This window comes from Microtus ochrogaster, chromosome 21 (genome assembly GCF_000317375.1).
Source record: "Microtus ochrogaster isolate Prairie Vole_2 chromosome 21, MicOch1.0, whole genome shotgun sequence".
Classification (NCBI taxonomy): Eukaryota; Metazoa; Chordata; class Mammalia; order Rodentia; family Cricetidae; genus Microtus; species Microtus ochrogaster.
Window position 1 is genome coordinate 415,069 of NC_022022.1, and position 5,463 is coordinate 420,531.

At 39.3% G+C, this 5,463-nt stretch overlaps 1 pseudogene; it reads right to left on the minus strand.

Annotated features, from left to right (window-relative positions):
• Positions 1–2,336: 2,336 nt before the first annotated feature.
• Positions 2,337–2,631, minus strand: LOC106144024 (annotated as a pseudogene).
• Between the last annotated feature and the right edge of the window lie 2,832 nt (positions 2,632–5,463).

A 5,463-nucleotide genomic window follows, 5' to 3' on the forward strand; every position in this document is an offset into this window, starting at 1 on the left:
AATAACATTATAATGGAAGGATTGTTAGACACAGGTGTAATAACATTATAATGGAAGGATTATTAGACACAGGTGCAATAACATTATAATGGAAGAATTATTAGACACAGGTGCAATAACATTATAATGGAAGGGTTATTAGACACAGGTGTAGATGTGACTATCATTATTCCAGAATCTTGGCATCTGAATTGACCTCTTCAAGAGGCAGGCGTTCAATTCTTAGGAATTGGAACCCTATCTCAAGTAAAACAAAACATGAGGTTGGTTGAATTCATAGGGCCAGAAGGACAGAGAGGAAGGCTGAGGCTATATGTGGCAAATATAGCAGTGAATCTATGGGACCGTGATCTGTTGCAGCAATGGAATACCCAGATTAATATTCCTGCAGTCCCAGAAACTCGTGTTTCTAGGAAGAATATTAAAAGGTACTATGAAAAACAGACACTGACCAGTCAGGATGTACACAGAACAACTATAAGACCTTCAGAGGTACCAGTGGCCCTACTTTTAAAATGATTAACTAAGAAACAATGGGTTAAGCAATGGCCTTTAACAGAGAAACTCAAAGTTTTAGAACAGCTGGTATAGGAGCAACTAGATGCTGAGCATATTGAAGAATCTAACAGTACTTGTTGAATTAACAAAATCTGGAAAATGGAGAATGGTGACAGATCTAAGAGCTGTCAACAAGGTAATTCAACCTATGGGCCTTATAAAATCTGGAATTCCTTTGCCTTCCTTATTGCCTGAAGGATGGACTCTTATAGTTATTGACTTAAAAAGATTGTTTCTTCACTTATCTTTGCAAGAAAAAGACAGAGAAAAATTTGCCTTCACAGTGCCTACTTAAAATAAGTCTCAGCCTACTGAAAGATATCAATGGAGGATCCTCCCAAAGTGAGTGCTCAATAACCCCACCCTGTGTCTATATTTTGTAAGTCAGTCATTGGTAATAATACGTAAGAATTTCCTGAATCTATAAGTTTACCATTATATAAATGACATTTTGCTATCTGATTCAAATTTAGATACTCTAGAAAGAATGCTTGAAGAAGTAAAGAAAGTTTTACCTCATTGGGAATTATAAATTGCTCATGAAAAAATACAAAGAGGAGATTCTGTCAGTTTCCTAGGTTATAAAATAGGTTTACAGAAAGTTAGAACACAAAAAGCACAAGTCAGGAGAGACCAGTTGCAGACTCTTAAAGACTTCCAAAGATTGCTAAGAGACATTTCCAGTCTATGCCCCACTTCTAGGATAAAACCTGATCAAATAATTCATTTAAACAAAACCTTAGGTGGTGACAAAGACTTAAACAGTCACAGGGAATTATCAGCTGAAACTGAGAAATAATTGACTTTGACTGAAGAAAAATTACAGGAGGCACATGTGTATCATGTGGATCTGAATTTGAACTGCATTCTGGTCATGGTACCATCCATAGTCCCCTACAAGAAATGTAATGCAGAGGGAAGATATTATCTTAGAATGGATTTTTTTCAGTACTACTACTGTGAGTCGGTTTTATTTTAAGAAATGAATAACAGTCAATAGAAAACGTTTGCTCCAAGAAGTATTTCACACTTTTTTTTTCTAGACATGGTTTCTCTGTAACTTTTTGGTTCCTGTCCTGGAACTAGCTCTTCTAGACCAGGCTGGTCTCAAACTCACAGAGATCTGCCTGCCTCTGCCTCCCGAGTGCTGGGATTAAAGATGTGCACTACCACCGTCCGGTGTATTTCTCACTTCTAAGGGAAAGGTAATCAATATTGAACATTTTCCTCTTTTGGTGTTGATAGAGGAAGGTCATTGGTTAAGTAATAAAGAAACTGCTTGGCCCCATAGGTTAAAACATAGATGGGAGGAGTAAACAGAACAGAATACTGGGAGGAAGAGGAAGTGAGCTCAGACTCGACAGCTCTGCTCTCTGGAGCAGAGATGCCATGCTCCCCACTCCTGGGAAGATGGACACGATGAAGCTCCGACCCAGGATGGACGTAGGCTAGAATCTTCCTGGTAAGACCGGTGCTACACAGATGATTAGAAATGGGCTAAATTAATATGTGAGAATTAGCCTAGAAGAGGCTAGATAGAAATGGGCCAAGCAGTGTTTAAATGAATACAGTGTCCGTGTAATTATTTCGGGGCAAAGCTAGCCAGGTGGCTGGGGTGCTGGGGACACAGCCCCGCCGCTCCTATTACAACATTGTGTTTCTAATGTGTATAGGGGTTTGGGGTGCACTTCATAGTCACTGAGCAGTTTTGAAAGGTAAGCTTCATGACCCCTTTGACTTCATGCTTTTAAATGACGTGACAAATTATTTTATTCAAATTATGTTTTCCAAAAGAGCGGGTTCTGTGCCAGTCGTCTGTGAAAGCTTTGGTACCGTTTCAGGACCACAGGTGCTGGGATGAGCATTTCAGGTGGATTTGGTGTCATCTGGGCCTGAGAGAGAGAAAATGATGAAGCACAATTGTAGAAGTTGTCCGACGTCTTCCATGTGAACCGCGTGAAGGAGTCAACCGAGGACAGCAGCACTGCACACAGGAGTCTGCTGAGCCAGACTGTCCAACACCTCCTCCGAAATGCCAGTCTGAGCCACAGATGGGGTCCGCACAATATTCATGGCTCCAAATGGGTGCTGGCTTCCTTTGCCAGCCTCCCTGCCACTAGGCAGCCAAACGTCGCAGCGCCCATGAGCCTCTGCTCGGCCAGCGGGCACCTCAGGCCAGAGACCAGGAATTCCACAGCCAGTGTCCTAATTGAACTTGAGAACCTTCCGGAATTTTCTTTTTTCTTTTTTTTTTTTTTTTTTTTTTTTTTTCGAGACAGGGTTTCTCTGTGGCTTTGGAGCCTGTCCTGGAACTAGCTCTGTAGACCAGGCTGGTCTCGAACTCACAGAGATCCGCCTGCCTCTGCCTCCCAAGTGCTGGGATTAAAGGCGTGTGCCACCACCTCCCGGCTCTTCCGGAATTTTCTAGACTGGATCTTTTTACCACATAATCCGAGTAAAAAAATTAAAAACTTATGTGGAAAAAGTCTCTGAATTTATTATAAAAGGTAAATTGAGATTTTGTCAACTAGCAGTAATAGTCTCAGCAGAGATTATAGTACCTACTGATGAAATAAAAAAATTATGGGAAGAAAATAAGCCCTGGCAAAGAGCTTGTAGTAAATTTTTGGGAGTGTTTAACAACTACCCCCAAAGCGAGAGAATTCAGTTTATAAAGAGAACTAGCTGGATCTTCCTCACATTGTACAGGACACACCAATAACTGGAGCCTACATTCTATGCTGATGCAAATAAATCAGGAAAGGCAGGTTACAAATCAGAAACTTTGAGTAAGATGGAGCAAAGTCCTCATGATTCCACCCAAAAGTCAGAATTATGTGCTGTTCTCATGGTACTTAGGGATTCTAAAGAACCTCTCAACATAGTTATTAATTCTCAATATGCAGAAAGAGTTGTTTTGCATATTGAAACCTCTGAATTTATACCAGATGTTACAGAGTTGACTTCATTATTCATTCATGTTCAAGACATAATCGGGGATAGGCTTTGTCCCATATCCAATCCCATACTGGTCTGCCAGGTCCTCTAGCACAAGGTAATGCAGAAATTGATACATTATTAATTGGAAATGTGCTGAAGACCTCAAAACCACATAAAAGACATACTGTCAATAGCAAAGGTTTAAAAAAGGCCTTTTCTATTAAATGGCAACAAGCCAAGAAGATGATAAGGAGATGTCCTACTTACTCTTTATGTAACCAAACACCACTACCTGCAGAGGGTAACCCAAAAGGTACTCAAAGGAATAAAATCTGGCAGATGGATGTGTTCCACTTTGTAGAATTGGGAAAATTAAAACATGTACACAACACCATTGATACCTATTCAGGTTTTCATGAATAGTGGGCAACTGCTTTGAGTTTAGAAAAGACTGATTTGATAATCACACATTTACTAGAAGTTATGGCCATCATGGGTATACTTGCACAAATAAAGACAGACAATGCTTCAGCATAATCTCTAAGAAAATGAAACAGTTTTTTGATTATTATAATATAAACCATATTACAGGTACACCGCACAATCCTACAGGTCAAGCAGTTATAGAAAGATCAAACTGAACTATAAAGGATATGTTAAACAAATAGAATGGGATAAAAAATACCCCCAGAACTAGTGAGAAAGGAACAGTGGCTGCATAGAGACATTGGATAATAGAATTAAATCAGCTGGTTTATTTCAAGGATATGTTGACCTCACAGTGGAAACCAGCAGATGTGCTACAGTGGTGAAGGGGGTTCACTCTTGTTTTTACAGGAGAAGAAAATTTATTGGATACTATAAAAATTAATAAAGATTCGGTTTGGAAAGGAGAATCGCTTGATAAAGAGAAATGACAGCTCATCCACAGAGGTCCGTAGATTGTAAGGAAACCTCATAATGGTTGGGGCAGGGTTCTGTTCTTGTCTTTACAGGAAAATACCCATCTTCGAAAAGTCAAGAGACATCTAGATGCTTAAAGAAGAAAAGATAGCTATCCAGAAAGAATCGCCAAGTAAAGAGAAGTCTGACTTATGGTAGCAATATCCTCTGCAGAGTAAGGTCTTACTGACAGACATATAATGGTAATCGTCAGTTATTAAAAATCACAGCTGGCTTTGGAGTTGGATGGTTATCCTTCTCTAAATCCAAGCATGTTGTTAAAAGGAAAATTCAGTTTCTGTCTCATATCAGGAGCCACCTGGTGTGGGACAGAAGGAAGATAAAATCTAGGGAGTGCTATTATAAAAACTATGTGTTCACAAAATTTTACTTCTCCCCAAACCTATTTTTGTCTCTATGGTACTTTTCATTGAATATATGTCTATACCAATAATGTTTAACCTTTCCACAGTGAACAATAAATTTTCCTGCAGCTATCTTTGAAGTCTCCAAAAAGAAGATGGGGCCCCACAACGATTCTACCTGGTTACCATTGAGCTGATAGCACCACTTAAAATTGGTTTTGGGTTACCAGCTGCTCAAAATGATTCCAACTTGACTAGCTGAGATGGTGCACCTTCTTACAACGTTCTGGCCAGAACTTCAAATAAGAACTTCAGAAAAACCCTACTGATGATTCGGAGACTATTTGCAATTGTGCCAGACAATAATCTTGAAATTTAACCATTATTTTAGTTTTTACAGAATGCCATAGAAATATCATTGCCCCCATGACAGCTGGAAGAAATTCTAGAAGGCAACATCCCCTCTCCCAACAAAGTTTTCCCTCAGGGTTAGGGACATCTATATGGGGGTGGTTATAAGTGGTATAGGGTTGGGGGTGGAAATGAGGTAGGCTGAAGGATCTCTTTTGAAAAAAAAGAAAGGGAATGGATGGGATAATAGGTATATTATTATTTGTAAAATATTATTTATAGACAATTTACATTGCTATAGATTCTT